Here is a 21207-nt window from a genome sequence, read left to right as displayed (position 1 = left end):
GCCTTATTAAAGGAAGCCCAGACACTTCCACTACCCCTTAATTACCAAAAACCCCAGGGCTTTGCTTAGCCCAAAGGGTGGTCAGTCTTTATTGGACACACACTGAGGAGACTTGGAGCATGGCCAATCTTACAGCGGCATAGTTTCTCACTGGCTCACAGTGCAACTGGTAAAGTTTAGTCCTGTACCATTCCTGGGTGAGACTTCAGCTTAAGTCTCATCATGGTTGCACCAGGATCTTACTCCCTCTTGGCTCGTCCTGACTTGTTCTTCTGTCTTTTAAAGATAACATTGTCAACAGCAGCACTGACTGAGGCCTGGGTTCAAAGTCTACCCCTTCACCAGCCTAGAATATTGAGCCTTCTTCCTTGTCTCTGACTCCTTCCCCTGGGCTGGGGCTGCTTCTTTCTTCAACTCTTACAATGCAGACAGCTTTCTTATATCCATGTCTGAGAACAATCGAGTACTCTCACATCTCTGTTTTGAAGAAAGCTCCCTTCAGTGATTTAACTGTACCACAGCTAGTGGCACTCTCATTGAGGAGTAAAAGAGTTAGCCCAAGCTCAGCCTGTCACAGGCAGTTCTTGGATAGGTTCCCTGTCTACATAAAGGTTTCATAGGCAAGGCAGTACAATGAGAATATCATACCGCCTTGCCTATGAAGTAAGGGGTTAAGTTTGGATTTGGATGGTGCATTAGACCTGTGACCCTGGGGTGTTTAACCCTCTCTGAGCTTTAGTTTCCTTCTCTCTAATACCTTTGTATATTACCGACCTCCTAGGGTTGTTATGCAGTTTACATAAGATGATGCATGTAAAGCTGTTAGCACTGTGCCTGGCCTAGAGGTAGCCCTCGATAAATGTGATCTAGAAGCAGTAGTAGAAGAGGAAGAAGAAGAAAAAGAGAAAGAGGAAGAAGAAAATTGGACAGGTTGATAGAATGGAGGAAGCTGTAGAGACCCAGGTGAACAGCCAGCACCCAAAATCATCCTGCTATTCCCCTGTTTTATGCACCAGCACCTTCCATTTCCGCCTTCTTTTAAAAGCAGAAGAACTTGCAGCCAAGGTTTTCCCCCAGCTCCAGGCAGCATGGATGCCAACCCCTTTCATTGGGAGATTTTATATCCCAGCTTTCTCAATAGGTGAAATTCCTTGGATACCCTGAGCAAACTCTATCTAGCTATGAGGCCTCAGCTATCCCCAGCTTCAAAACATAGCCCCTCATTCTCCCTTCTAGGTCCACCCAGGGGCCCCAGCAAGTTTCCTCTCAGCTTCTCATGGCTGGCCCTTCTCCTTTGTTCCTGGAGCCACTGGTGACCCTTAGCCTTCTTTCCCTTAGTCCTGTTCTGCCAATGCTCTTTGAGGGGAAATAAGAGAACTCTTCCCAGTAAACTTGGGATCTCCAGTGGGGTGTTCTGAAACTGGCCAAGTGATGGCCTCAGGAACTTTGTAAGAGGGAGAGGCCTGTGTTCTGTGATCCGGCTGCTCCTGATCCAGACAGTGACCCTCTGGGGTATGCTTTAATGAAACTTGGCATTTGAGCTCTTCTTGGCACCCACTGGGCAAGGAAAGAGTCATGTGCTGTGGCTCTAATCTCTCAAGTAGAGCATAGAGGAACCCAGAATCCTCTCTGCCTCTCTAGCAGTAGGCAAGCTGGACTTAAACAGGCAGTGTACCTACACGCTGTTTCCAGCTCTGGGCAGGCATTGTTTGATGCCTCAGTTTCTCACCTGAGCAATGAGGAAATCAGTCTAGCCATATCCCAAGATAATTAAAAAGTAGCTCCATCATGTCTAGGGGTGGGAAAGATGACCACCACCCTTGTGCCTCACTGACACATCAATATGAGTTCTACCACCTACTAGTTGCATTATCTTGAGCAAGTTACCACTCTTCCAAATAGGTTTCCTCATTTGCAAAATGGCAACAGAATGGTTATTTTGATAAGATAATGCTTGCAAGCCCTTGATACAGTGCCTGGAATGTAGTAAGTACTGGGTAGCATTTGTTACTGCTATTATTATTTGTTTGCATAACTCTTTCAATTCCCCAAAGTTTTTTTTCACACCTCTTACTTAAAACTTCAAGCTCCATGGAACATCTCTGTAGGAAGTCCATCTCATTTAATGTTAAAGAAGTGGAGGCACAGAGAAGTAAGGTGACTTGACTGAGGTGACACAGGAATCCAGGGTCAAATCAGATCTTCTGACTCCTGAAGATGCTCCCTCTTGGGATCAGGAGTTCCATCAGAGAGTAAATCCAGGGACTTCCTCATCTCGAGGCACAGCCTATACCCTGTACTCAAAGTTCACACAATAGGCTTTGCTCCTCTTTGCATATGTTGGTTCCCTGAAGACTTGTGGCAAAATCTTATTCCTTCTTCAAGGTTCAAATATTATGGACTCTGTAAAGAAACTTCTCTTGATCCCCAGGTTGAACTGATCCTTCCTTCCTTGTACTTTGAACAAGTATCTGATTTGACACTTGGCACACAGCTAGATTGGAACTGACCGTGAACTCTGTGAAGTAAAGAACAATATCTTTGTGCTCCAACCTATTCAGATAGGTGCACCCTAATTGTCTGTTGAATTAATCCCAATTATAGCACCAGTAACCATGATCTCATTTAACTCTTATAAACATGAGAAAGGTACTGTTATTCTCCCTACTTTTCTGATGGGAATACTCAGGTTTAGAGGCGTTAAGTAACTTGTCTGAGGTCACACAGCTAGAAAGCGGCGGGACTGAGATTTGAACCTAGATACGATCATCTCTAGAGCTGAGTTCTTAATAAGTTCTCCCATTCTTCCATAGCCATTCACATGGAGCTTTTTCCTCCAGGTGATAAACACCTACCTCAAATGTTCCATAGAAGCTGGTCCAGGCAAACCTGCCAAGACAGACGAGTAGAAGGGAGTTGGAGATATCAAGCTGAGTTGGAGCAGAACCTGAACCCGTGTCTTTGCCTCTATATGGGGTTAAGAGGCAAATGTCTTCAATTTCTCAAAGTATCTCTTCCTGAGCAACTCCATGAGTCAGACACATACAAGTGTTGTGGCATGTTGCACAGCCTCTGAGAAATGGTACTTCTTTTCTTGTAGTTGACCTTTTCTGGGGCCTGTGAGCCAGCTGACCTTTGCATATCCCCTCACCTGCAATGGCTAAGGGATAACTCTTTAGTTGCCACTCTTTGCCTGTCACTTGCGTCAAGTAAATGGAAGTTGCCAAGGTTCAGCCGTGATCTAGAGCCTGAGTCTCACTAGCTGACATCAGGGCGAAATGGGCACATGAAGAAATAACAGTAAGAACTTCAGTGGGACTGAAACTACGGATCATATGTAATGGGGAGTCGGGCCTTCTGGGTCATAATGGTGCAAAGAAGAGGCTTTTTCTGAAAGCCCTTGGATCAGGTCACATATGTGTTCAGACATCCAGAACATCACAGCATGTCCCTTAACCTAGTTTTCTCATTTAGGTTCAAGAAGGAAACCTATGATTCCTGCTCAAGGGTCTTATTGCAAAATGTTAGAACTGGAAGGGAATTCGGAGATGACCTAACCCAACAAATATATAATATTAATCTTTCTGCTGTCCAATCCTGTGCCTATAGCAATGGCAACCATTACTAATGGATGACAGTGTTCTCTCTGGAAAGGCCTAAATGCAGCCTCAGAACCCTTTAATGCCTAGTGATCCAAGCAACAGTGGTGTTGACCACAGACTCCAACCAGGACCTTCAACTTTTAGCTTAGCTCTCTTCACATGCTTCCTTCTTGGGTCTGTAGGATGAGAGACTTGCATGGGCAATGTAAGAGTTTCTGTCTTGATTTGATGTTACCAGGAACAACTGGAGATCTTGGGAAAAAGCAAATAGGTCAGGAGATAGGAAGTTAGGGTCTAGTCTTGGTATTTCCACAAAGGGGCTGAGGGATCATAGGCAAGACACAAGCTTCCTGGACCTCAGTTTGCCTCCTCTGTAAAAATAAGGGCTTGAAAGAACTACACAGTGACCCTGAGCCTTCTTTCAGAAGTGTGGCCTTGGGATGTTTTTGGTATGTTGAGATATGTAGTGCTGATAGATGTTCCCTGCAGGGTCTATGTTGTACACATGCCCTGCTCCAGCAAGGGCAAGCATGGGACCATCCCGCTGCCCCTCCACACTCCCATGCCTGTAGCAGACACTGACAGTCATTCACAGCACTCTTTCCTGCCCCATATGGATTTGATCTTAGAATCCTTCTCAGTCTCTTTGGCAAGGGGTCTGAGCAGCCACCACCAACTGATCAGAGTTTGCAAGGGAAAGGAAAACCATCTGCCATCTGTTATGGGCTGAACTGTGTTCTTTCAGAATTTGATGTTGAAGTCATAAACCCCCACTACCTCAGAATGTGGTCATATTTGGAGATAGGGTCTTTACAGAAGGAAAGATGAAACCGTGATAGAAAAAGGAGAGAGAAACAAAGATGGCTGCATAACTCCAGATGGGGCCTGAGCCATCCTCTAGTTATCTTTGGGAAATTCTATTTTGTTTTGCTTTGGAAAAAGTCACCTGAAGACCAGGTGTGGTGGCTCACACCTTTAATCCCAGCACTTTGGGAGGCCGAGGCAGGCGGATCATGAGGTCAGGAGATCGAGACCATCCTGGCTAATACGGTGAAACCCCATCTTTACTAAAAAAATGACAAAAAAATAGCCAGGCATGTGGCGGGCGTCTGTAGTCCCAGCTACTTAGGAGGCTGAGGCAGGAGAATGGCATGAATCTGGGAGGCAGAGTTTGCAGTGAGCCGAGATCATGCCACTGCACTCCAGCCTGGGTGACAGAGCAAGACTCCATCTCAAAAAAAAAAAAAAAAAAAAAAAAAAGTCACCTGAAGTCCCAAGCATCAGACACAGCCTGTTGGCTCACCTAGAACTTTCTAGCTTTTTCTTGGAACTAAGGTTACAAATGGAAACGAAATCAGGCACTGGAGAAATAGGGGTGATTGGAAGACACTTAAATCTTCAGCAAGGCTAAAGGGTTAAATCACCTTATTTCAGACCTATTGGGGTTTGACTGGCTGAGACTTAAAAAGAGAAGCTGGGAGCCAGGGAGCCTGGAGCTGGGAAGGTTTTCTTCTCCCCTCTCAGCTCAGGGTTTGGCATTTCACCTGCTAGATGGCGCTGTCCTCTAAGGAAAGGTACCAGCTCGGCTTGAACGGGGACTCAGTCAAGGAAACAGGGAACAACTAAAGTTGAAAAGAATTGATGGGCAGGAGTAGAGGGGATGGAGGCAGCCCTTTCCCCAGCAGAAACATCTCTTTCTGTGGTAGTGGCTCTTGTTCTCTTTATAGTTTTTATTCTGCAGTGTGGGAGTTTTGTACACTTCATCTGAAAAGTTACAGGGCCTTTGCTCTGAAGGAAAGTGAATAAGAAATGAGCGTGCGTGTGTGTGCGCGCGTATGTTTTGTGTGTTGTTGTCAGGAGGCAGGAATGGTCATGGATGCCCCACCCCAAGGCTGCAACCTACAAATGACACGTCTCAGCTCTGGTCTTTGGCCTTGACTTACACAAGATCAGTGGGAAAAAGAAACAGTAAGTCCTTTCTCTATCCTGCCTGCAGAACCCTATGCCTGGGACTGTTGGTGGCTTTGCTCTGAAGCCTTCTAGCTCAGCTCCATTTAGGGGCAAACTGCATGTAGGCACTGAGACCTCCCTTTCCGTGCAATTTTATTGTTAGACTGACAGGCTGGATCCTGGTCTGCATGTGAAATCAGGGACACAGCCTGCAACTACTCCCACTCTATCAGCAGCCAGAAAGAAGGAAAACAAAGATAAGAGGAGGGGTGATGGGGGGATGGAAACCAGGAGGGGACCCAAGAGGAGGGAGGGGAGGGAGGAGCAGAGAGAGGAGACAAGGGACAAAGAACAGAGGTGAAGGGTGAAGGGTGTGGGGAGGGGAGAGTGGGGCAAAGATGACCAGGTGTCCAGAGAGGAAGAAAAGGGCAATGGGGAGAGGCCGTTGGGAAGCAGAGAGGCCGGCAGGCTGGCGGAAGTGGAAGAAGACACAAGTGAAGGGAGGGGAGAGAGGCTTCGTTAAGCAAACAGGAAGACAGGAGGAAGGGAAGTCTAGTAATTAGAGAAAAGCTGACCAAGACCCAGAAAGGAGGAGAAGACTACTACAATGAGGAAGCTGCAGGAAAGCCAGGCAGAAGACAGAGACAAGGAAGCTTTGAGGCAGGAGGTTCTGGAAGCAAGGGAGACAGAGAGCAGAGCTGATCTAAGAAAGGAAAAAAATCGAGGAGAGGGAACCAGCAAAACACAACACAAGCGAGAGTGAAGGAACAGGGAAAGAGCCATTAAAAGAATGCTTACCTTACAGTCGTAAAAACTGGAATGTGTGTGTTTTGGCCTGCGGCCATTGTCCAGGAAACACAGTGTGGCTTTTAAGCAAATTGTGGAGTGGCGGCGTCCACATGTTAGTAACTCGCCCTGATCTGCTGCTTTGCAATGCAGCTGTGCGGAGCTGCCCTCTTGTTGGCTGGCAGCCTGGTGCTGGGGACATGTGATGGGGTCTGCTCTTTGAACAGAGGGGCATGCCTGCTCCATTTATGGTGCTCCAAGTTCAGGCATCAACATCTTTCCCAGGACAAGAGCTGAGATGTGGTCCCTTTGAGGATGTTTCTCTGAGAGACTGCGGTTGAGGTTCTCGGAGGGCAAAGGGGGAGACATGGTTAAAGACCATGGAGGGTGGAGATTTAGGGAACGGCCTCTGGAGTCTGATGGCCACCATTCAGTTCCTCGTTTTATCAATTCACTGCATAAACTAGCATATGTCACTTCATCTCGCTGGACCTCTCTGGGCCTCAGTAACTCATCTGTAAAATGGGGTTGCAATCATACCGGTCTCATAGGGTTCTATCTGGTAAGGCTTAACTGAGATGATCATGTGTCTATCAGAGTGGCTAGCTCATATTAATGCTCACGAAATGTTACTAAGCTTATTGCTGTTAGTATGATGTTAGCATATTAAATGTTAGTAGGATTCTCTGTATGATTGTTAAGGACTAGATAACTGTGCGGGTGTCTGTGTGTGTGTTCTGGGGGATTGGTCCTTAATGCAGACTAAAGGGCTTAGATTTGAGGATATTTTTATCATGGGAATTATCTGTGCAAAGCATTGTTTGGGAAAATAAATCCAGTGGTGACATGTGGGCTTCTCTGGGGAGCAGGGGAGACCATTTTGGTGGCCAGAGCATGCATGAGAGAGTGGGGTCCTGAACTAGGGACATGGGGTGCTAAAAACGATTGAAAGGGCGTTTTGAGAGACACCCCAAATCCAAAAGCACTTTACGATTGGATGGATAGGTGGTGGGAGAGGGAAATTTGACTCCAAGGTTTTGAGACCAAGAATAGGAGTAAGAGGGAGCTCTCAAGCTAAGAATGATTTTTACGCTTTCAAAGGATTGAAATAAGCCAAAAACAGAAACAAAGGTATATGGCAGAGCTGGTATGTGGTCTGCAAAGCCTAAACTATTTACTCTTCAGCCGTTTACTGAGTTACCTCACCCCCCTGGTCTGGCCCCGGGACTCAGAAGACTCTGCCCCAGAAACAGAGAAGTCTGGAGGGATTTTGGACAGAGTGCAGTGTCCCCCAGAAAATCAGAGTGATGGGACTAGTGCTGGAGCAGGATTGTATGAATAATACATCAGTTTAAGAGTCACTTATTCATCCTGAAAATAGTTTTTGAGTGCTAGCTGGGGAGACAGATCCGGTGTGACTTGTGGCTACTCGTGATGCTGGCCAAGTTATCAACCTCTGTGGGTCTTGGTTTCCCCACTTGTAAAATCGAGATGATAACAATACTTACCTCCTGGATTTTTTTTTTTCCGGTGGGGGGAGGAGAATTAAATTCAATATGACATGTAAAGCTTTTAAAAAGTGGCTGTCACACACCTGCAATAAACATGAGCTTTTACTGTTGTGGAGGACCTAGAAGCCCAGAGCTAGAAATAAACATGGGCATTTGCAAACCTGTAGTAAAAGACGGATTGGTCTGGGAAATAACAGTAAGCAAGTATCAGTTGCCATTATCATCATCATCATCAATAGGATTACTCCTTTGCTGTTGTTAGAAATTCAGAGACTTGTCTTGGGACCCCACTGACCTCATCTGTAAAGCACTTGGCTTGTTTAGATTCCTTCCAACTCTGTCTTTTAATTTTTTTAAATCAATGCCCTTCTTCTGCATTTGCCTCCCTCCCTTCTCTCTGCAGTTACAGGCAGGCTTAATTCTCTTTGCCATTTCTGACAGCCGAGTCATCTCACCCCCATCCTCTTAAAAAACCCCAATTTTGTTAAGGACTGTGTCTATTTTTACCTTCCCCATTCCTGGTGCCTTTGATGCCTTTTGCGGCCCCTCCCCTTCTGGGCCACACTTCCCAACAAAAGGGTGGCTCATTTTTCATGCGCTATCAGCCAACGTCACCCTCCCAGGCGTTTGTCCTTTTTTCTCTGAGTGTCGGAAGTTGTCCGACTTCCCGCTAGGACTTTCTGAGAGCGTGGAGTGGGTCCCAGAATTTCTAATCCTCCCTGTTGCAGCTGAGCCCCTTCCCACACTCAGCTTAAGAAAAAAGAAAAAAAAAAGAAAAGAAAACATAAAAGGCCCACGGGGAGCGAGGCACGCAGGCAGGCCGGGTGGCTGGGCTGTGTGGGTGCTGGTCGCTGGTCGTGTACTGCATCCTGCCGGGCCTTGCGCTTTCCTCGCTTTCCTCGAGGGGCCAGGGGTGGGAGAGAGATTACGGCCATCAAGATAAGGCAGAGCATATTCAAACTGGAAGCAAAAATGGGCTGTTTTTCCAATAGTAAGTAATCAGGGAACAGGAGGATGTAATTTGCAGATTAGGAAAGTGAACAAAGAACATAAAATTAACTTTATAGCAAAGAGGAGCGTGGTTTGTTTGAAGAAATAAACCTCCATAAAGCATTATTGTTGATAAAATCGGACTGTTGATTTAAACTAAATAGGAAATATGACCAAATCAGTGAGAAGAGCAGGACTCGGTAGAAGTTGAGGTTGAAACTTTAAGCAGGCATGGAAGGCTGGGATGGGCCTGAGAGAGCTGACCGCCTGGTGTGTGTGTGTGGCCAAAGTGAGGATACCTGTGCCAAGGGCACAGATAGGAGGGCTGTGCCTTACCAGGATGCCTAAATTGCCTTTGTGTAGGGATTGTCTTTCTTTTAAAAGTGGCCTTCACTTCTAAGAACTGGTAAAAGGCAAATATGCTATTGCACAGATGCAATCACCCTCTTGCTTTCTCCTCCTATTTTTACTTCTCAAATACTCACAAACGCACATCAGAAACACCAGTGACTCTCCCCTCAAACACCAGCATTGACCTGGGTTCCAAAGCAAGAGTCCCTGAGCGATGGCTTTGATGCCGAGGTGATTGGAGCTGGGCTTCTGCCCGCTTTTATCACAGACAGGTTGACCAGATTAGGATAATACCTCTGCAGTGGGCAGTGAGCAACCAGCTATATGCTGTGAGAAACGCTTTATTACCTAAAGCAAAGTCTTCTTGGCCTCACATTGACCGGGATGTGAGACTTTTGTTGTTTTTGTTGTCTTTGACCTGCTGAGGCCAGACTCTTCCCAAGGACTGAAGTTCAGAGAAGCATCCCTGCCTAGCAGTGTGCCTCAAAGTCTTTATTTACCACTCCAGGCATTCTCTCCTCTTTCTTCCATCTTGCTCTGGGCCCCTGGAAACTGCATCATGGGAATCCCTCACCTTCTGGCTTTCTATAGGGTTCAGCTGATGGGAGGCACCAGTAAAAGACCATGGGCACAAGGAGAGGGAGAGGTCAGGGTATTCATTCTGTTCCTGCCAGGCTGTGGGCTGGCAGTGGCTTTCTCTACCCAAATTCAGAGCTCCCTTTCAGCTACAGCTACAGCCCCAGCTAGAGTGCTCTCTGGGTTTAGGGCCCTGACTTTTTCCCTTCAGGCACTGGGTTGTCATGAACCCACTGATGCTGCTGCGCCTCGGATGCTTCACCATCCTTTATTGCTTCCTTTAAATGTGCCCTCGCATCAAAACAGTTCCTTTGTTAAACTCTCCTCTAGTGCCCCCATTTGAGTGTGTCTTCCCTGAAGAGTCCTGGTGGATATAAGTGATGAGAGCTCCTATGTGGAAACCAGAAGGCCTGGGCTGCAGCTGAATACCTGTCACAACTTCACCGTGTGACTTTGGGCAAGTTGCTTCTCCTTTCTGGACTCAGTTTCTTTACCTGTGAAATGGGGATGGTGATTAGGTGACTTTTCAGCTGAAACATGCAATGATTCTGTTTTCACTCGTGGTATAGTGAGCAGAGCTTTGAAAGAAAATAAACATGGATTTGAATCCTGGCTCTGACACTGACTAGGTATGTGACCTTCACTCAAGTACTTACCCTCTCTGAATCTTGGTTGGCATCATTAGTAAAACAGAGACAATAACCCGTTCCTTGCAAGTTTCAGGAGCGGATTGAATGAAATGACATGTGTGAAAGCAGCTAGAGCAGTTCCCATAAAACAGGCGTCATCATCCAGTCCACTTGGGAGCCTTTCTCTTCTTTCCCGGCTTTCCTGGTGGGAACATGCCAGCATGAGGGACGAGAAGTTTGTTGGCTCCAGAGGTTCCCATTTGTCCCATCTCTAATACTGCTTATTTGTTTTGCTGACAGCTCAGCCCGCAGACTCCCTTTCCTTTATCCTTTCCAATCTGTTTGGTCCTTGCAGACTTCTCACTGGAGTCATTCCTTTAAAGGGAGAGCGGGACTGTGGTTCACTGAGGGAGAAAGCCAGAATGTGGTGCTGCTTGGCTGGCCTGCTCTTCCGACCAGCACAGGGGTCTCTTTCAGCTCAGTTCCCTGGGACAACTGATACATTTCAGGGACCTTAACCTTTGTGCTTTAGGCAGATATCACTTTTATAACAGAGGTAGGGCCCATATTTTTCATGGTAATTACTTGGCCCTAGATTTTAGGCCAAAAAGAACTCTCACCCAACTAGTCCTGCCTGGCCCCAAACTTGTCAGAAGTGATTGTATATAGAGATTTTTTTTTTTTTTTTTTTTTTAAAATATATATAGAGGGAGCTAGGCATGGGGGCTCACTCCTGTAATCCCAGCACTTTGGGAGGCTGAGGCTGGCAGATCACTTGAGGTCAGGAGTTCAAGACCAGCCTGGCTAACATTGTGAAACCCCATTTCCACTAAAAATACAAATTAGCCAGGTACGGTGGTAGGCACCATAATCCCAGCTACTTCCAAGGCTGAAGCTAGAGAATCCCTTGAACTCAGGAGGCGGAGCTTGCAGTGAGCCGAGATCATGTCATTACATTCTAGCCTAGGTGACAGAGAAAAACTCTATTTCAAAAAAAATCTTTTTAACACTTCAAAAAATATACTTTATATACTTTTTATATATGAAGTGGGACTCTTGAATTGTTTGCTTAAAGTTTCAAAATTTAAGTGTGTGACCTGCTGATAGGCCCAGGTGTGGACAAAGCCATGAGTGAAAGGAAATTTGTCAATAATATTCTTCCATTCATATGCAGTGTCTTCTTTTTTCATTTCAGCATCTCAGTCTGCAGAGGCTCAACATCTGTAGCTGCCCATAGTTGGCTAGAGACCCCTTGCAGTGACTTTCAGGGTCAAGGTGGGGACCCGTAATTCTGTCCCCATTGAATATCAACATATCTGCCTATGTTTGTCAGTACCCACTGAATACTCCCAAGTATATCCATCTTCTTCTATCCATCTAGCCATCCTCCTATGCACAAAATGTTGTAGGCTTTCTATAGTAATTTCAGAAAAAGTGTCAGTCACAACTCCAGGCTTAAAAAAAGTAAAGTGTATTTGCATACTCCAAACAAAGATAAAATGTTCTCTCAAAATATCAGGTCAAGCAAGAACTAAGTGCCCAGTAGTGGTAATAGGCATTGTTGAAGTTCACAGGAATCAGAAAGCACAACGTGGCAGATAATAAAGACTGACTTTAGAGAAGAAATGGAGAAATTTCTTCAGTCTCCTTTAAGCTCTGAAAAATAATCAGGCCTTAAAGAATGAGTAGGGTTTATGTGCATAGAAAGAAGAACGAAAGCCTGCGAGAGAAGGCATGGGGGGTAGGAGAAATGACAAAGGCTAGGACATAGAAATCTGAAAGTAGACTGGTTTGGCTAAAGTGGAGTGTTTGGGAAAGTGGCTAAGGTAAGATTGGAAAGATTGGTTGATGCTGATTTATGGAAAAAAGCCTGGAGCATGAAACTGAGGAACGTAAGATTTCCCTGCAGGTAATGAAGGATTCTTGAAGGCTTTTCTAGCTGGGGAGAAGCATCTAGCAGAAGTATGCAGAATGACTTAGGCTATGGGTGTTTGCCTCATCTGTCAACTAATTCATAGATTCATGCAACTCGTGTTGCATGAGCTTTCCTATGTGCTTAATTCACTGGTCATGACTTGGCACTGCTTATTATTGTTATTATTTTTTAAGACAGAGTCTCGTTTTTTCACCAGGCTAGAGTGCAATGGCATGATCTCGGCTCACTGTAACCTCTGCTTCCCAGATTCAAACGATCCTCCTGCCTCAGCCTCCCAAGTAGCTGGGACTACAGGCACCCACCACCTCACCTGGCTAATTTTTGTGTTTTTAGTAGAGACGGGGTTTCACCATGTTGGCCAGGATGGTCTCCATCTCTTGACCTCGTGATCCACCCGTCTCAGTCTCCCAAAGTGCTAGGATTACAGACGTGAGCCAGAGCATGCGGCTGGCACTGATTATTATGTCCTAGTTCTTTCAGAAGCCAAAGGAGACTTAGCCCTTGCTTTGGGGAGAGCTGCTTCTTCATCAAGACCAAATAATTAAGATGAAGAACAAGTGAATAACCATTGCAGTTAACTTTTTTTCAAGAAAATATTTTTATTTTAAAATTAAACCCAAATATAGAAAACCAAGAAAAACAAATATTTAGCTTATTGAATTATATAGTGAATACCATTGTTAACTACCACCCACATCAAGAAATAGAATCGCTGGCTACTTGTGTAACCCCTTTACATGTCCCAGGCCAACACAATCCCTCCCTCCCTCTGAAAGTAACCATTATCTTGACTTTTATAGTAATCACTTTTTTTTTTTTTTTTTTTTTTTTTAACACTTTAACAGTCTCTTATTACCAAACTCCGTGCAACTGGTAACTCTAACCCAGTTAAGAGCAAAAATGGCATTGCTAACAAGATCAAGGATGGAGGGGCAGACCTAATAAAGATTGTCCCTTAAAACAAGGATTGGGAAAAAAATATATATATCTGCATAAGTGTTTCTTAAAAACTAAAACTTTCCAATGTTGCAGAAAAAATATTCCAAAGTGATTTCAATTCATTAAAACCAGCATTTGGCAGCTTGTGCTGCCTTAGAAATCCGAACTCAGGATAACTCTAGGAGAAAATCATCCCCTCCCATTAAAAGAATTCCCATTTTTCCTCTTCCTTGTTTAAATTTCACTGCGTATCCCACCAAACACCCGAAGAGTAACAACAAGAGCCAGCTCACTTCTCTCAGCCCCTGTCTATCTGTTCAGGCTCACCCCAAATATCCCTTAGAAACCTTCACCTCTACTACAATCAGGACATTAAGCCCTAATTTCAGGGCTGGATTTCTAGAAACTTGTTTAACATCCTCATGCTTTCTTCACTCCTTGAAAGATCAAAGGAGCAGTGTACCTGGCAGAGATTGGAATGGCTGCTGGGCTGGCCAAAGGGGGCCTTTCTTTTCTTTTTTTTTCTGAGACTAAGTCTTGTTCTGTCGCCAGGCTGCAGTGCAATGGCGAGATCTCAGCTCACTGCAACCTCTGCCTCCTGGGTTCAAGCGATTCTCCTACCTCAGCCTCCCGAGTAGCTGGGACTACAGACGTGCGCCACCACGCACAGCTAATTTTTGTATTTTTAGTAGAGATGGGGTTTCACCATGTTGGCCAGGATGATCGCGATCGCTTAACCTCCTGATCCGCCTGCCTCGGCCTCCCAAAGTGTTGGGATTACAGGCATGAGACACCACGCCTGTCTGGAAAAGGAGGCCTTTCTACGCAAACATGCCCCAATATCTTGTAACTGAAAGTCTAACCAGGCAAAACCAGGGAGCATCCGGCACCGAACTATGGCTGTACCTAAAGGTGCACATCTCCCCACTTTAGCCATACGGGTAAGGGAGGTAAAGAGAGGCAAGTGAGTATTTGACCTCACATGTCTTCTGAGAAAATTGTGTATTTTAGGCCAAAGCTGTGTTGCAGAGAAAGTCATTTGGTCAAGTGATAGCCTTTGCTGTGTCTGCCTGGACAAAGTTGCCATTCCTGGGCAGCCTGTTTCATGGCTGCTTTACAGAAGCTTTTCATCCTCATGCAGAATTAATAGGGAAAATTAAAATTAATAGGGAAAATTTCAATTAGACTTCATACCTGGCAAATACTTTAACAGCAGTTTCTCAATGACTGTTAATGGAGACAGACTACCTCTCAGTTGAGGATCACAGCTCCTTCTGGTCAGTAGGCTTCTTGCCTGACCTGTCTAGCAGCTCATTGGTCTTAGAAAAGTGTCTACATCCAAAGAAACCTCTATACACTGACAACAGTGGAGGAATGAGCTGTTTGCAGTACATGGTGCCGCTTCCTCTCCATGGCACTGTCCTCTTCTGAGCATAAGAACTCCAGAGCAAGAAGGCAAGGCCATTGGAGTTCTGGTTTAGCCAGGACACAGCTGCATTAGCAGAAATTGCTCCCAGCCTCTCTCCTTATGAGAATTGGCTTGATGGGCTTGGAACAGTGAGGACAGCATTGAGTAAAACATCTTGTTTGACCCACCCAGATAAATCTCCGTGGCTGGGATGAACAAAGCCATCTATGTCTTTAGACAGCTCTTTATAAATGTTTTCCAAACTGGGCAGAGGTGGAACAGGTCTTTGAACACAAAAGGAGATCCATGAGCTTGGTGGGGTCCATGATATGGATCCTGTCTTGGAATGACATCCTTCATATCTCTTACATCACACATCTGGGTCCAGGTGAAGATTTGGTGTGGGAGAGGATAAACAGTGTAATGCTTGCTTTCTACTGCAGCAGATCACATGAGCTTTATAAAATATGGTTTCCCAAATTCTTTGCTGAGGTGCTTCTTCCAATCTCACCAAAGCCCACGGCCATGTTGTAGGTGTGAGTCTGAGCAGGGCTGTGGCCATGTTTCTCTGGACACAGATGAACTGCTCTGCTCAGTGGTGAGGAGGGCAGTGTCCCAGGCTCACCTTGCCCAGTCTGGCCCTTCTTGGCTACCACATGCCCACTATCCTCAGCTATGGCAGCCACACCGATCCCCAGGTCAGTGGGCTTGGGACTCTGGGCATGTCACTTCCTGGGAGGCTAGGGGAGAAGAAGAAGTAGAAAGTCTCCTGGCCGAGCCCAGGAGGGGACCCATGAGGCTCATCCTGGCTGTGGCAGTCAGCAGTTGGCCTACTTTCTTGCATTTATTTATGATTTTGTTATTCAAGTATGCATCCCTAAACTGTATAGTTTAGTCTTGCCCATATATATATTATTATATATAATATATAATATATAAATATATATTATATATAAGTATATATAGTATATAATATATTTATATATATATATATTTTTTTTAACTTAATGTGATTTTCAGGTCTCTCTTAATCTATGGTTTTCCACTCCACCTCTTTCTCTTTCCTATAATTTATCTGTTGACAAACCTGGGCGATTTGACTTGTCAGGTTTCCTGCAGTCTGGATATTTGACTGCTCATTCATGGTTCAGTTCAACCGCTTTTGTATTTCTTGCGAATTGAGACCTGGATCGAGAGGTATGATCTGACACCGGTTGGATCCCTTAATGAGGTTATAAGTGGTGTTGGGTCTTGTGTCTTCATCAGAACGTATATAATGTCTGTTTTTTGCTCTTTTCTGGTATTAGTTGAGGTAGATGCTCAGTATCTACATTCATTAATTCATTGGGAGTTGAAAAATAGTAAAATAGTAAAATTTTAATTCTATCTTTTGTTTTAATTTATTATCTGAGATACTTTTATAGAAAGACTCCTCCTTTCATCTATTTTCTTTCCCAGTACTACAGTTCATATAGAATAAGTAGAATAAATATTTATTTCCTTTTATTTACCTAGTTTTAAAATAACAAACTGGATTATTGTTTCTTTGGAAGATGACCAATTAAAAAACGTATATATGCTATTATGAACTTTTGGTTTTATACATATTTGATGGGTTGCAATCTATTGCAAAGCTCAAGTCTTTGGCCAATGGAACCCTCTTCAAGGTACCTTCTGACTCTTTTGGGATGGAGTCATGTTTGACATGACCCATGTAGTTTTTGACAGTTTCATCATGGACACACTCCATAAGCTCATTATGGACACACTTTGCCTCAGACTTGAAATCAGTCATTTGTTCAAGAAATCCTGGTTTAGCTCAATGGGAAATGTCATGGGAAGACCAAATCTGATATAGAGAAACTCATTGCTATTGGATTGGCCTTCGTTTCTAAGTCTCTTTAATCGAAAGAGCTGGAGTTACACAAATACTTCGTGAGGTTGTACTGATACTTCCGATTAAGATTTGGATCTGCATGATATTAACATTTTCTATTTTACCTCAGTAGCTCCTCAAAATCTTTGAAGGCACAGTTCTTAAGGACAATAGGGGATGATAGAATATCCCATAATTAGCGTTTGCATTTTTTTCTACTTTACATATAAAATATTCTCAGAATATTAGTACTAGTACTGTAACAGGCATTTTTATTACTGAAAGCAAATAAAACTTTTTTCCATATGCTAATCATTTCCTCATTTTTATAAGTGTACTATAGTTTCATTTTGAATCATACAGGCAGTGTATACTACAGTCTCTTCCTTTTAACTCCTAATTACATATATAGTTATATTTACCAGCAATACCTATCTGAGACTTGTTCTTTAGTAGATTCCTTAGGAGGGGCTCATGGGAACAATATTTTCTGAGTCTTTGCAGGTTAGTAGCTGTTTGTGACTTTCTGAATATAAAATCCTTAGTTCACATTTTCTCTCTTTGAATATCTTAAATATACTACTCTAATGTCTCCTGGCATAATGAATTGCTGTCAAAAAATTTGAGGATAATTAATTTTCCTTATTGAGTATATGCTCTGTTTGCCTAGATGTCCAAATAACTTTTTCTTTTAAATACAATAATTTTTCTAGACTATGTCTTGGTTTTGGTCTTTCTGGGTCAATATTCCCAGGTACATGGTATGTTCTTTCAATATACAGTTTAAACCACTTTTTTTTGGTATCAGAAAAACTACTTTGAACTATAATTTGTAATACTGTCTGTTTGCCTGAGGATCTCCTCTTCTCTTGTTTTCTTCTTCAGGGTCTCCTACTAGTGGTATATTGGATCCTCTTTGCCTATTTTCCAGTTAACTCTTTAATGTAAGTTCCAGTTGTTTCACTTTCTTGATAATTCATCAGAGATCTGAGCAAATGTATGCCTATTTTAAAACTGATTTATAATTTGGGGTAATGATTGAGAGTGGTTTTTACATATAATTTACATTTTATTGGGGGCCACTAGAGAAGCAGAACTAAAATCCCCAGTGAACAGTATGCATTTGTAGTACAACAGCAGGCCACTAGAAAAGACAGCTTGCTGCCCCTGAGATCATACAGTTTACAAATCTAAGACTGGCACTGGAGGTAAAATCTCCTACTTTTATGGGATTAGAAATCTTTTCTTTGCTCTTTCTAATTACTAAAACTTATTAGGGACAGAAAATCTAACTCTCATCAAGCATCTCAATTGATGGAGATTTTATTTATTGGTTTTACCATAATACCTAAAGTAGTGAGGATAAGGATGGCTTTCTAGGCAGGGGAAATTATATGAGCAAGTGCCTGGAAGGCAGTCAGAGGAAAACATGCCTTGTGGCTTAATGGAATACTTTTTAATGGAGAGGAGATAAAATAATTATCTCCAAATATCCTATGTTCTTTGTGATTCAAAGTAAAACCATTCGTAATAATAGTGTAAGTTACTGAACTCAGTGACCTGCGCTCTTATTTCTGAAGTATATTAGTTTTTGGATGCTGCTATAATGAATTACCACAAATTTAGTGGCTTAAAACAATACAGATTTCTTCTCTTATAATACGGGTCAGAAGTCCAAAATGGGTTTTCCTGGGCTAGCTAGAATCGAAGTGTTGGCAGGGTTCCTCTGAGATTCCGGGAATAGAACTTGTTTTCTTGCTTTTTTCAGTTACTAATGGCCATCTGTATCTCTTTGCTTATGGCCCCTTCTTCCGTCTTCAAATTGTATCACTCCACTCTCTACCTCCATCACCACCTCACCTCCTTTCTGTAGTCAAAACTCCGCCGCATTTCGCTTATAAGGATACTTATGATGACATGTAAGGTCTATCTAGATAATCCAGGATAATCTTTCATCTCAATGTCTTAATATTTTTAAATTTATTTTTTATTTTAGATTCAAGAATACACGTGCGAGTTTGTTACATAGGTATATTGTATGATGCTGAGGTTTGGCCTTCTAATGATCCTGTCACTCAAGTAGTGAACATAGTACCTGATAGGTAGGTTTTCAAACCTTTCCCCAGCTCCCTCCCTCCCCTCTTCTGGAGCTCTCACTGTCTACTGTTCCCATGTTTGTGTCCATATGTACCCAGTGTTTAGCTGTCATGTATTAGTAAGAACGGGCTGTATTTGATATTCTGTTTTTGTGTTAATTCTCTCAGGATAATGGCCTCTAGCAGCATCCATGTTGCTGCAAAAGACATAATTTCATTCTTTTTATGGCTGCATAGTATTCCATGGTGTACATGTACCACATTTTCTTTATCCAGTCCACCATTGTTGGGCAGCTAGGTTTATTCCATGTCTTTGCTATGGTGAATAGTGCTGTGATAAGCATATGCCATCTCAAAATCTTTAGTCACACCGGCAAAATCCTTTTTGCCATATAAAGCAAGATTCACAGGTTCTGGGGATTAGGACCTGGATATCTTTAGAGATCACTATTTAGGCCTACCAAAGCATAAACTCTTTTTTTTTTCTTTCTTTCTTTTTAAAATCCAAGAATCCCTTATGATGGAAGGGAGTAAATTCATTTTCAGGGAGGTAATAGGGGTAAGCTCAAAATAGTCCCTGGAAACCTATAATTTCTTTGAAGACTAATGTTTTATCTTAAAAATCTGTTTGAATTTTCTGATTTACATTTGTGCTTGCTTTCTAATAAGAATAATCTCCCTGCCCCACTTTTAGGCACTGAAAGAAAAATTGGTCTGGGAAGGTGTATTATGATTTTGTTTCATGGCTATGATGACACTGAGTACACCTTAGAGGTAACTGTCTCTAATTTGGATGGCACAGCATCACATCATAGGAAAGAGTGCAAATTAAGAGCTGTCATTGGCCCTAACTCTGGCTGACTCAGGCCTAGCTCAATAACTTGGGGGTGAGGGAGAGCCCCATTGGATCTTTTTCACATTCTGATTGCCTCTTGCTCAGAATTCCCCATTCATGCCTGAGTCCCATGAGTGGAGCAAGGGGTCTCAGTAGGGTGGGAGGTAAAGGCAACCAGTAGGACTTGCTCTTTAATTAGAAAGTGAGTCCCTAGAGATTTTGAATACCATTCCCTCCACAGTGTTAAGAGCTAACCCTCAGAACACTCATCTATGGACAGAGTCTCAGAATGGACCTTCCCTGGCTTTCCTGACCCAGGATTTGTGGATGAGCTCTCTTTCCCATTAGAGGGCTCGCTGGGTACAGAATCAGCATCCTGGGCTTGGTTTCTACTGAAGGAGTGAGGAGCCCTTATTTCTGCCCTGCGGCTCTTTGCATGATAGGTCATGCATTGTTATTGTGCACGCTTTCTCTGAATCCCCCCTTCTCTCCCTCCCTCCAGCCCCTTCTGCTCTGTAACTGCTCAGGGTCCCAGGACAGTTGAAATCTGACCAGCCACAGTGCTATATTTAACTTCTCTGTGCATCACAGCTGAGGACTTGGCCCATACACACAGGTGCATCCACAGCCGCTGTTTCTTCCTCTCTGAGGATGCAGGCAAAAAACCAATGCCCCTGTCTGGAGTGGAGGGAGCGTGGGAGAGGAGAGGCCGAGTCGTTCCTCAACCTTGTGATCTGCCCAGCCCTGCTCACTGCAGCATGTAGTGAGACAATATGGCAATTCATAAAATGTGACATTCGTGTGTGAGGCACACCGCTGTGAGTCTGTTTTATTCCATGATAAAGACTACATCTGTCAGACCCTATCTGCTCATGTTCAGGCCAGGAGGAGAATTGTATTGCCTAGATTTGCTCTCTCCTTCCTGTTACTAGGGGCAGCTTCTTCCTGTCTCCCACCAGAGCCAGCTGAGGGGCGCCCTGTCATGGGAGAAATCCATGGTGGACCTCTGCGTGTCAGAAAAATGGATGAACCAACTTCAAATTATTTCTCTCCTTAAGGGTCTTGCTCTAGAATGGCAGAGAATTTCTGTGACAGATTAAAAAAAAGGACAGGTTTGACATATGTACATATAGATAAATTATGACACAGACATTTATGTAATATACCTATATATTTGAAAAAATTTTAAAAACTGACTTTGGGTTTGAAAGTTTTCAGTAGGCATTTTTGTTTCAGTTAATCACGTTTCTATTGCAGCCTGGGGACTTTTTAAAACATTCGTAGAACCCCCTATCTTGTTCCCAAAGGCTTAAGCATTATTTGATAATTAGCCTTCACAATTATGTTATACGTTTTGGAGAGAAGTGTGGGCTGGGGAGGGTGGGAGGAGAAAACTTGTGTGTGTTACTTAATGTGGGAGGAATGAGGGGTATTATCTGGGGATTGGAGGAATGCTTAGGAGAGAAAGAAGTTCACTCTGTCAAAATCGTGTTGGTTGCCAGTTCTCTGTGAAGCCCTCATTTAGGATACAGGGAAGGGGGTTGGGGGACGTTGGAAACTTTCTCACCTTTCCTAATTAAAATGATGCCAGAAAACAGGATCCAAGTAGAGGCCAGCTATATGCCATTTAAAAAGATATGCTTTATTACACTTTCTCTCCCTTTCCCGGAACTCACTATGGGAACAAGAGAAAGGAAGAATCCTTGTTAAAATTTTGGAGAT

At 43.6% G+C, this 21207-nt stretch overlaps 1 pseudogene; it reads right to left on the bottom strand.

The window, feature by feature from the left end:
* Positions 1-14532: 14532 nt before the first annotated feature.
* Positions 14533-15522, bottom strand: LOC103244885 (uracil-DNA glycosylase pseudogene; annotated as a pseudogene).
* Positions 15523-21207: the final 5685 nt, after the last annotated feature.

This window comes from Chlorocebus sabaeus, chromosome 23 (genome assembly GCF_047675955.1).
Source record: "Chlorocebus sabaeus isolate Y175 chromosome 23, mChlSab1.0.hap1, whole genome shotgun sequence".
In the NCBI taxonomy this organism is placed as follows: domain Eukaryota; kingdom Metazoa; phylum Chordata; class Mammalia; order Primates; family Cercopithecidae; genus Chlorocebus; species Chlorocebus sabaeus.
The sequence above is the reverse complement of the archived record's forward strand: the minus strand, read 5'-3'. Positions and strand labels throughout refer to the sequence as shown.